The 12,803-nt window shown below is 39.6% G+C and overlaps 1 protein-coding gene across 1 annotated transcript in view; it reads right to left on the reverse strand.

Annotated features, from left to right (window-relative positions):
• Positions 1-3,081: 3,081 nt before the first annotated feature.
• Positions 3,082-12,803, reverse strand: part of dusp28 (dual specificity phosphatase 28) — a 224,840-nt gene continuing 215,118 nt past the window's right edge. The window contains exon 3 of the transcript XR_014570232.1: positions 3,082-3,250. The gene's annotated coding sequence lies outside the window, so the exon portion shown is untranslated. The remainder of the gene's footprint in view (positions 3,251-12,803) is intronic.

Here is a 12,803-nt window from a genome sequence, read left to right on the forward strand (position 1 = left end):
ATATGGGGGAGCCATACCTTTGGTTGCCTTGAATGCCAGCATCAGAGTTTTGTATTCTGTGCGGGCAGCGACCGGGAGCCAGTGGAGGGAGCGGAGCAGGGGGGAGACATGTGAGAATTTTGGCTGGTTGAAGACCAAGCGAGCTGCGGCATTTTGGATCAGCTGGAGAGGCTTAAGTGCACATGCTGGTAGGCCAGTAAGGAGGGAGTTACAATAGTCGAGTTTTGACAAGACTGTTGTCTGGATTAGGAGCTGGGCTGATTCCTGGGTGAGGAACGGTCTAATTCGTCGTATATTATAGAGTGTGAACCTACAGGATCGAGTGACAGCTGTGATGTGAGCTTTGAACGAGAGCTGACTGTCCAGGACAACACCGAGGTTCCTGGCTGTTTGGACAGACGTTACCAGGGCGTTGTCTACGGAGATAGTTAGCTCCCGCATAGGGCAGGACTTAGCTGGGAAGAAGAGAAGCTCAGTCTTGTTTGGGTTCAGCTTGAGGTGATTGGAGGACATCCACTGTGAGATGTCAGCCAGGCATGCAGTGATGCGCTCTTCCACCTGAGTGGCAGAGGGGGGGAAGGATAGAAACAGTTGTGTGTCATCGGCGTAGCAGTGGTAGGATATATTGTGAGCAGAGATGATAGTGCCAAGGGATTTAGTGTACAGTGACATAAGAACATTACTCATTAAATGAGTTGGACAACACAAACTGAGATCGGATATGCGTCATATCATATCCCCTTACTTTCAGACATGCTGCACCATTCAAATAGATATAATCGTTTTCTGTTTGGAAATGATAATTTAAAAGAACAAATTGGACATCTGCTTGCAAGTGCTTATACTGTATGTCATTATGGACCAAGCCCGAAGGGCCTATTGGTCCCTTATTGTTATTGACTTATTGCCCTTCTTCTTCTGCCAAAAATAGCAGTTTGGGCTTAACCATGCCATGTCGTTTTTTGCAAAACTTGGCAATATGGTAGAGGGCTATGCCAAACAGTGAAGACGCGAAGCCCATGACCATTGGCCAAAGGGTGGCGCAATAGCACTCAATTGAAACCGCTTACTTTGAACAGGCATGCTGTAGCTCATAAATCGTTTGACCACCAGCAAAACAACTTTGATACACATAGGCATCTCATGCCGAACAACTTTCGTGTTGATTTTTGACCTCTGACCTACCAACTCCCACCATTTTGAATTATATGAAAAACTGTTCAAATCTATCTCCTCCCGGGCTCTTTGATCAAAATGCGCAAAACTGTCTACACATGAACTTTGGACCAATATAAATACATAAATGTCTCGCTTTTGTTTTTAAGTTTAAAAATGAAGCTTTTATGAGCCTTTGGATATTGCAGTTTTATGAAAATTCTTCTTCTGCCCCTAATACATGCAATCATGCATGCAGAGTCACATTTTATGAAACATTACAGTCAGCATGGTAGAGAGGGTCATGCCAAATAGCGCTGAGCAATTGGTTGAAAATGAAAACTTTGAACAGGCATAAATCATGCCTCGTTTGGTCAAAAGCCATGGATCTTGTTTACACATGTGCCTTGACTCATGCAGACACAGTTCATGTGGACAGTTCAGAAACCCGTCCACCAGTGACATTATCGTTAAGGCAGATTTCTTTTAAACAAGATTAACTGAAAAAATGCTTTAATTATCGTTAGAACGATGGCTTAGTAGCTTGGATTCCCCATTGATGATGTCACTGGTGGACGGCTTTTGGAACTGCCAACAGACCTCCTATGAGAGTAGAAAATAATTGTGTTATTTTATCAGGATCATTGGTGGACCAATTATATGAAGATAGGTTGAAAAGTGGTGAAGTGGACCTTTAATTGTTATTTTGATGCGCATGTGGTTCAGGGGGGCCCACTTAAAACATGACAAAATGTGTTTTACCCTTTGTTAGATAAAGGATAAATGAAAATCAAATTGCAATAATAAAAAATAAAAATGCTGGAAGACATGTTCCCGCAAACTTTCTTCTTCTCAACATTCTGCTTTCTGCTGAGGACAGAACAAAGAGGCATTTTATGAATTCACTATGAGATTCAAGGCCTCGAGCATATTCAAGCCTTGGCAACAATATATATACAGTACATATCAGGACTCTAGGAAACTACATTACGGCTCAAAGAAAAGTTATCAACTTGTCTTATTGAGTAGACTCAGTAGAGGACATGTGTGGGTAGACTGAGTGGAGGTACATATTTGCATCACTGGCAGAAGATACGAGAGCAGAGTAATGGTATTCTGCTCAGCACATCTCTTATCAGTGTGAGTCAGCTAGGTGCCCTTCCTTCCGGAAATACAGTACTCCTTAACTAAGAAACACTCTATCTTTGCTCTGAGGAAATCGGAGAGCTTTGAAGAAAAAAAAAGGTGTCAATGATTTATTATGTTAGGTCTTGGTCTGGAGAATGAATGGAGCTCCACCACAGCTGTTCCTTACTGTACGTATGATGGTGTCACATGAAATTTGTGATCTGCAAGCTCACAATTAGCCCAAAATTGACAATCTCACAACACACACCTCTCTTACAATTAAAGTGTTGTTTTTGATCAACCACTCCTATAGACAGCTATGTGTGAAGTGAACCCTCTGTGACTTTAAAATATCTTCAATCAATAAGCGTTGAGCTTCAGCCTATGCCTTTTCGATCCACTATAAGAGAATGTGAATATTTTAGGTAATAATGATTTATGTTACGCATAGAACGCATTGTGCAATTACAGCTGGTACATTCTGTACCACTCAGAGTGGCTCACTCTGCCACGCTTCATTCAAAAACAACAAAACAGACTTCCTCCGTATGCTCTGATAATGAAAATAATTACAAAAGTATTTAATAATGTTCTGTATGTACCGTAAATAAAGTTAGTAGATTCCGTACATCAATATAAAAGACAAAATGAATAAAAGAGACAAGAGAATAGCATAGTACATTAATACATGAATTAAAACAATAATAATAATTGAGAATTCAAAGCAGATGGTGTTGAGGGAGTGACTGTATGCTTTTTTTTTTCTCTAAATTTTTATCCCACAATTTTGTAACCCAGTTTTCTTTTCACCCAGTGCCAATTATCTAATGTAATCCTGGGCGCTACACTTCCTCTGCCAACCTGGGGGGGGGCAGCGGACTGACCTCATGCCTCCTTCTATGCATGAGGAGTCCAAGCTGCTTCTTTTCACCTGACAGAGGGGAATTTCCCCGAGACATTTAGGGAGCTGGCTTCAAACGACAAGCAGGTAGAGACAGAAAAGGCAACAAAAGATAGAGTTTGGAGCCCTATTAACTCCTGAGCCCAGTCTGCACTCTGCCTGCTTAGACCCTGCAATGGATCACATGAGTCATATCATAAATGCAGGGCTGTAGCTGACGTTTTTGTTGTCCAACTGACAACTATCTTCTGGTCTACACTTTCTACGCTTCTGGCGGGCGCCGTGTTAAATAGCAATCAGTGGTGGAAAGTAAAACTAAGCACATTTACTCAAGTAATAGTACTTAAGTAACATTTTGAGATACTTATATTTTACTGAGGTATTTCCAATTCCCATTATGCCTTTTACGTCTACTCCACTACATCTCAGATCCAGATATTTTACTTACCGGTAAATTATTTTGCGACTGTAGGTCGCAGATTACTATGAGTGGTTTCCCTGTTGGGGAATAGGGGGAGTGGTTTTACCAGGCTAGTTTAGGCCCTGCAGTGGTTTCACTTTTCTGGCCCTGCACTGGTTAAAATGAGTCAAGCTGATGTTCCGTCATGAGGTGATTAATAGCTGGATGCGTAGAGAAGCATTTGCATTTCACAAACCTCGTCAGAACAACGAGCTGTAGCTGTTGCCATGGATATTAGTGATGGTTATTTTCAACCAATCTCCATATCTTATCTCTATAAATGCACACAGAGAGACAGGTACAGAAATCTCCATATACTGTATGGGCATAAAAGGGACACAGACAGATGGGTGGAATGGGTACTCTGGCACGGGTACAACGGGTAGCTGGGGCATGGATCTCCAACTTCCATCATTTACCGACTTAGTGCTCTACAGCTGGGCACTGGTCTAGTTGGTCTTAATGCTCCTTATGATATGGTACCACTGTGTCTCAGAGGAGGGCTGAGGACAGTTCAAAAACCCACCTACAATTGTAATCATTGGCAGGCAGAATTGGTCCTTTCATTTCATTTTTTTACTCATAACTGCATGCTAACTTTCTAAATTTGAATACAGCAACGCATTGACATTTGTAATTTTTAGTTTATTATTTATCTTTAGAAGCAAGTAGTCCGGTAATTTAACTGAAGAACTAATTTGATTGCACAAATTTCACTTTGGCCTATTAGTTATGTAATATGTGAGCAGGAGTGTCTATATTTTGACTCAAGCACTGATTATTAGTAGTTGGATGCTTTCTGCATGTGAGAAAACCTGTCAAAACAAAGAAGTGTAGCCATGGCTACCATGTAACCTTGGGAACTACAGCCGAGCACAACTGAGTGGCATCAGCTTGGCATTTGCTCTGAATTAAAATATTATCCTTTTAATATAGTCCTTTTAATTCGGTCGCACTTCAGTGGTGTGGAAAAATTGTCTGTAGCCAATAATAATAATCAACTCTAGTTCTACGTTTTTTTTCCCCCGTACATTAATAAATGGCAAATGGTGCATTTATATAGCGCCTTTATCCAAGGCGCTTTACATGCATTACATTCACCCATTCACACACATTCATGCACTGATTGCGGCGGAAGCCATGCAAGGTACCAACCAGCACATCAGGAGCAATTTGGGGTTCAGTGTCTTGCCCAAGGACACTTCGACATGTAGACGAAGGAGGAGCCTATCTAAAACTCGCCAATCTAAAACTCCATTCAATAGCTCACAATGTGTTGCATTGTGACGTGTTATGAGCTTGTAGATGTGCTATTATTGCTATTCTCTCTAGCATGTTATAAATACTGAACCTTCCCTCTTGGAAAGTAACTGTTTTGGGCATGCAAGGCTGCAGTGCAGAGTAAACGGTGGGTCCCAATGATCCAGAAGCGGATCTTTCATACTGTACAGCAGTTGTGATTACATATTGTTGCTGTCGGGCAGAAACCTTTAATCTCCATACATATGTGTTTTACTTTTTTCATAAATTAACTCGATCACACAAAAGCATAAAAAGTAGCAGATTAGAGGAGTTTGGCTTCATCATCCATGTGTAACCCTCCATGACTCACCTGTCTGTCTGTCTGTCTGTCTGTCTGTTTGTTCTGTTACCATATGCAACACATAAAGAACTCTGAATACCAAATGACCAAATCACCCTGAAGTTTCAGAAAATGCCGATATCTCACCCAGAACTGCGAAATGCTCGGTCCGCTGAAGGCTCTCACTCGCTCTCTCTCTCAGATTCTCTCTCACGTTTTATAACACATCAAATAAGAACCAAAGTGTTCCAAAAAGGAACAAGTGGCCTCTCTCTCTCTCTCTCTCTCTCTCTCTCTCTCTCTCTCTCTCTCTCTCTCTCTCTCTCTCTCTCTCTCTCTCTCTCTCTCTCTCTCTCTCTCTCTCTCTCTCTCTCTCTCTATATATATATATATATCTCATTGATAATTCTAATGTCTCTCTCTCTATATATATATATATCTCATTGATAATTCTAATGTCTTATCTATGATGAAAGGTGAAAGAATGCATGTTTTCATTATTTGAATTCAAACTACTTTGAATGAAGGCAATGATTCAGAAAAAGAGCACAACACAACAGAGCAATCAAATGTCCTGTCCTTCCTCTCGGTACGTGGGCCTGTCCAATATGACTAACAGTACACAGTAAAATCCCCTCCACACAGTACTGAGGCAATAGGTATTCATAGAGGCCAGAAAAGACAATTGAAATAGCCTTGTGGGATTCCTCTCTGAGTTTGCAAATGTGGCCAATTGCGAATTGGTATAGTTTGGTATAGTGCCAGAAGTGTACCTCCCAGCCCTGGCAGAGTAGTTCTGGAGTGGTTCCAACGGATTGTGTGCCCCTGGTTTTGCCCTAATGGGACTGATTGAGGGTAGCTACTGGGACGTAAGTCGGGACTTGATCACTCCCGGCTGGGTCGCCTGAGTGAGGAGTATGTTGTTGAGAGACCCGAAATCCCGATGACCTTGGGATACATCACTGAGGATACGTCCCAGGTGCATCCATGCGATGTTTTTGTTATATACAGGTTCCGATCCTCGGCTCCCCCTGGCGTGTCGATCTTCGAAGTGTCCTTGAGCAAGACACCGAACCACTAATTACTCCCGATGAGCAAGGTTTCCTCTGCCGTCCGTGTGAATGTAAAGCGCTTTGGATTGACTTTATCTACAATCTATAGCTGATTATCACCTACTTTATTATAACTCTGTTTATATAATATATTAGGCTATATGGTCTGGCAGCCGGGGGGGTGAAGTGGGAAATTTGGTGTTTTATTGGCCTGCCCTAAACTATTGTCTATATACAAACATTCATGAATCCACTTGCTGACCGGCTGTCGGTATTGAGCATTTTTTTAATAGGGGTTTATACGTGACAACAAACCCACGGTGAGACCTTTAGGAGGGCCATTCAAGCCGCAAGTGGAGCCTGCAGCACCACCATGCAGAACCATTGCGGCTTGAGAATCCACCATTCCTGAAGGACGTGGCTGGTGCTGGGAGACTGGTGCAACGCACAGGTCCTGGACCTGATGAGAGTTGGAGTGGACCTGGTGACACGTAGGAGGGGCCCGGACAGGAGTCAACCCACAGAGCTTAGTCCGACCACGCGCCAGTTCCTTTCACTCCCAGACAGGTAGCTATACTGGGACGTAAGTCGGGACTTGATCACCCCCGGCTGGGTCACCTGATTGAGGGGTATGATGTTGCGAGACCCGAAACCCCGAAGACCTTAGAGGATACATCACTGAGGATACGTCCCAGGTGCATCCATGCAATGTATTTTTGATTTATATGCAACTATATGTGACCAAATTCTAATTTTAATTATGCTTTAGCATAATAATGTGTCCAACTAGGGGCTTTTCATGATTCTGAACATTTCAAGCATTAGTTTTGCACAAAAAACACTCCTAGGGATAAAAACTGCCATAGCCGTCATCACAAATGTGATGAGGTCAGCACATTTTAGATACATTTGGGCAAGTGGCTATGGCCGTTTTCTTTTTTATGGCCGTCACATACTGTATATCCCCTATAAAAAAAAGAAAAAGCTCAAAACCGACAGCCGGTCAGCAATTGGATTTGTGAATGTACAGTATATAGACAATATTTTAGGCAAAAACTATACTAATCCTACTAATACGCCCCATTTTATTCTTTGGTGTACAATGGTGTTTAGGGAAAATAACTGATCTACATGCTCACAACGTGTTGTATTGCAAGCTTGTAGATTTGCAATTTAGGAAGATTTTCTTTTCCTTTTCTTATTATTTTACTATGTGCGAAAATAGGGACACCCGATTGAAAGTGTTTCAATCCTGCTCATAGCTCTCCAAAACATTCTCCTAACCACTGGATTAAGACAACAACAACTAACCTCATTATCCTCTTTCAAGGACCCGGTCAAGAACACATATACATATATACATATACAAGTAGTCCGGTAATTTAACTGAAGAACTAATTTGATTGCACAAATTTCACTTTGGCCTATTAGTTATGTAATATGTGAGCAGGAGTGTCTATATTTTGACTCAAGCACTGATTATTAGTAGTTGGATGCTTTCTGCATGTGAGAAAACCTGTCAAAACAAAGAAGTGTAGCCATGGCTACCATGTAACCTTGGGAACTACAGCCGAGCACAACTGAGTGGCATCAGCTTGGCATTTGCTCTGAATTAAAATATTATCCTTTTAATATAGTCCTTTTAATTCGGTCGCACTTCAGTGGTGTGGAAAAATTGTCTGTAGCCAATAATAATAATCAACTCTAGTTCTACGTTTTTTTCCCCCCGTACATTAATAAATGGCAAATGGTGCATTTATATAGCGCCTTTATCCAAGGCGCTTTACATGCATTACATTCACCCATTCACACACATTCATGCACTGATTGCGGCGGAAGCCATGCAAGGTACCAACCAGCACATCAGGAGCAATTTGGGGTTCAGTGTCTTGCCCAAGGACACTTCGACATGTAGACGAAGGAGGAGCCTATCTAAAACTCGCCAATCTAAAACTCCATTCAATAGCTCACAATGTGTTGCATTGTGACGTGTTATGAGCTTGTAGATGTGCTATTATTGCTATTCTCTCTAGCATGTTATAAATACTGAACCTTCCCTCTTGGAAAGTAACTGTTTTGGGCATGCAAGGCTGCAGTGCAGAGTAAACGGTGGGTCCCAATGATCCAGAAGCGGATCTTTCATACTGTACAGCAGTTGTGGGTAGCACTTTACAATAATGACCCGTTATAAAGCATTTATAAACGTTTATAAGCAGTTTGTAGACTATTAACAAATCATTATTAACCTGTTTGTTGACATTCGTAAATGATTATTAAAACCGTTATAACTATGGGTACAAATCATTTATAAGGTATTAGTAAGTAGTAAACTATTCATTAATAAGCCATTTATATACATCTGTAAATGATTATTAAATCATTTGTAATGACCCCATGATAAATAATTTATAAACGTTTATAAGCAGTTTGTAGACTATTAACAAATCATTAACAACCTGCTTGTTTACATTTGTAAATGATTACTAAAACCTTTACAACAAATTTACAAATAATTTATAAAGTATTAGTAAGTAGTAAAACTATTCATGAATAAGCCATGTATAATACATCTGTAAATGATTATTAAATCATTTGTAACTGATGTTATATAATATATACAAGCTATTTGTATATTTGGGAAATGTGTTTGTTCATGTTTAACATATACTTTGTAAAACATTCCTAAAATATCTATAAATCTTTAGTACATGTTATTAAGTGGAGGAGGACAGTCATACTCGGATACGAGTGACCGCCGATGATGATGAAAGTGACGACAGTTCATCATTTACAACTGTCTGTTAATGTTTGTTCATGTTTAACATATGCTTTGTAAAACATTCCTAAAACATATATAAATCCTTAGTACATGTTATTAAGGTCCCTATAGTAAAGTGACGACAGTTCATCATTTACAACTGTCTGTTAATGTTTGTTCATGTTTAACATATGCTTTGTAAAACATTCCTAAAACATATATAAATCCTTAGTACATGTTATTAAGGTCCCTATAGTAAAGTGACGACAGTTCATCATTTACAACTGTCTGTTAATGTTTGTTCATGTTTAACATATGCTTTGTAAAACATTCCTAAAACATATATAAATCCTTAGTACATGTTATTAAGGTCCCTATAGTAAAGTGACGACAGTTCATAATTTACAACTGTCTGTTAATGTTTGTTCATGTTTAACATATGCTTTGTAAAACATTCCTAAAACATATATAAATCCTTAGTACATGTTATTAAGGTCCCTATAGTAAAGTGACGACAGTTCATAATTTACAACTGTCTGTTAATGTTTGTTCATGTTTAACATATGCTTTGTAAAACATTCCTAAAACATATATAAATCCTTAGTACATGTTATTAAGGTCCCTATAGTAAAGTGATGACAGTTCATAATTTACAACTGTCTGTTAATGTTTGTTCATGTTTAACCCTACATCATTTTATGTTGAAGATGTTGTGTTGCATTGTGGGTAATCCTCAGTACAGAGGAACTCCATACTGAGGGTAAGATGGTCTCCTGTTTGCTCAGGCACAAACAAATTAATTACAAACATCTATGCTTCATATAAGTGGCCAGATATGCACTCATGTTTACATAGTGTTATTCAGTAACATTCGTTTTTGAGAATTCACTTACATGGAGTGTCAGTGAATTCTCATGTAACACAGGCTACACAGCACAGCTAACAGCTGTGCTAACAGCTAGCTAACATGCTAACCGTTTTTCAAACAATTAAATAAACAATGTCATAATTATGATACCATGACATACAAAAACGAATGTTACTGAATAACACTATGTAAACATGAGTGCATATCTGGCCACTTATATGAAGCTTAGATGTTTGTAATTAATTTGTTTGTGCCTGAGCAAACAGGAGACCATCTTACCCTCAGTATGGAGTTCCTCTGTACTGAGGATTACCCACAATGCAACACAACATCTTCAACATAAAATGATGTTGGGTTAAACATGAACAAACATTAACAGACAGTTGTAAATGATGAACTGTCATCACTTTACTATAGGGACCTTAATAACATGTACTAAGGATTAATATATGTTTTAGGAATGTTTTACAAAGCATATGTTAAACATGAACAAACATTAACAGACAGTTGTAAATTATGAACTGTCGTCACTTTACTATAGGGACCTTAATAACATGTACTAAGGATTTATATATGTTTTAGGAATGTTTTACAAAGCATATGTTAAACATGAACAAACATTAACAGACAGTTGTAAATGATGAACTGTCGTCACTTTCATCATCATCGGCGGTCACTCGTATCCGAGTACGACTGTCCTCCTCCACTTAATAACATGTACTAAGGATTTATAGATATTTTAGGAATGTTTTACAAAGTATATGTTAAACATGAACAAACACATTTCCCAAATATACAAATAGCTTGTATATATTATATAACATCAGTTACAAATGATTTAATAATCATTTACAGATGTATTATACATGGCTTATTCATGAATAGTTTTACTACTTACTAATACTTTATAAATTATTTGTAAATTTGTTATAAAGGTTTTAGTAATCATTTACAAATGTAAACAAGCAGGTTGTTAATGATTTGTTAATAGTCTACAAACTGCTTATAAACGTTTATAAATGCTTTATCATGGGGTCATTACAAATTATTTAATAATCATTTACAGATGTATATAAATGGCTTATTAATGAATAGTTTACTACTTACTAATACCTTATAAATGATTTGTAACCATAGTTATAACGGTTTTAATAATCATTTACGAATGTCAACAAACAGGTTAATAATGATTTGTTAATAGTCTACAAACTGCTTATAAACGTTTATAAATGCTTTATAACGGGTCATTATTGTAAAGTGCTACCCAGTTGGGATTACATATTGTTGCTGTCGGGCAGAAACCTTTAATCTCCATACATATGTGTTTTACTTTTTTCATAAATTAACTCGATCACACAAAAGCATAAAAAGTAGCAGATTAGAGGAGTTTGGCTTCATCATCCATGTGTAACCCTCCATGACTCACCTGTCTGTCTGTCTGTCTGTCTGTCTGTCTGTTTGTTCTGTTACCATATGCAACACATAAAGAACTCTGAATACCAAATGACCAAATCACCCTGAAGTTTCAGAAAATGCCGATATCTCACCCAGAACTGCGAAATGCTCGGTCCGCTGAAGGCTCTCACTCGCTCTCTCTCTCAGATTCTCTCTCACGTTTTATAACACATCAAATAAGAACCAAAGTGTTCCAAAAAGGAACAAATGGCCTCTCTCTCTCTCTCTCTCTCTCTATATATATATATATATATATATCTCATTGATAATTCTAATGTCTTATCTATGATGAAAGGTGAAAGAATGCATGTTTTCATTATTTGAATTCAAACTACTTTGAATGAAGGCAATGATTCAGAAAAAGAGCACAACACAACAGAGCAATCAAATGTCCTGTCCTTCCTCTCGGTACGTGGGCCTGTCCAATATGACTAACAGTACACAGTAAAATCCCCTCCACACAGTACTGAGGCAATAGGTATTCATAGAGGCCAGAAAAGACAATTGAAATAGCCTTGTGGGATTCCTCTCTGAGTTTGCAAATGTGGCCAATTGCGAATTGGTATAGTTTGGTATAGTGCCAGAAGTGTACCTCCCAGCCCTGGCAGAGTAGTTCTGGAGTGGTTCCAACGGATTGTGTGCCCCTGGTTTTGCCCTAATGGGACTGATTGAGGGTAGCTACTGGGACGTAAGTCGGGACTTGATCACTCCCGGCTGGGTCGCCTGAGTGAGGAGTATGTTGTTGAGAGACCCGAAATCCCGATGACCTTGGGATACATCACTGAGGATACGTCCCAGGTGCATCCATGCGATGTTTTTGTTATATACAGGTTCCGATCCTCGGCTCCCCCTGGCGTGTCGATCTTCGAAGTGTCCTTGAGCAAGACACCGAACCACTAATTACTCCCGATGAGCAAGGTTTCCTCTGCCGTCCGTGTGAATGTAAAGCGCTTTGGATTGACTTTATCTACAATCTATAGCTGATTATCACCTACTTTATTATAACTCTGTTTATATAATATATTAGGCTATATGGTCTGGCAGCCGGGGGGGTGAAGTGGGAAATTTGGTGTTTTATTGGCCTGCCCTAAACTATTGTCTATATACAAACATTCATGAATCCACTTGCTGACCGGCTGTCGGTATTGAGCATTTTTTTAATAGGGGTTTATACGTGACAACAAACCCACGGTGAGACCTTTAGGAGGGCCATTCAAGCCGCAAGTGGAGCCTGCAGCACCACCATGCAGAACCATTGCGGCTTGAGAATCCACCATTCCTGAAGGACGTGGCTGGTGCTGGGAGACTGGTGCAACGCACAGGTCCTGGACCTGATGAGAGTTGGAGTGGACCTGGTGACACGTAGGAGGGGCCCGGACAGGAGTCAACCCACAGAGCTTAGTCCGACCACGCGCCAGTTCCTTTCACTCCCAGACAGGTAGCT

The sequence above is a fragment of the Protomyctophum parallelum genome (assembly GCF_964188405.1).
Source record: "Protomyctophum parallelum genome assembly, chromosome: 14".
NCBI classification, from domain to species: Eukaryota; Metazoa; Chordata; class Actinopteri; order Myctophiformes; family Myctophidae; genus Protomyctophum; species Protomyctophum parallelum.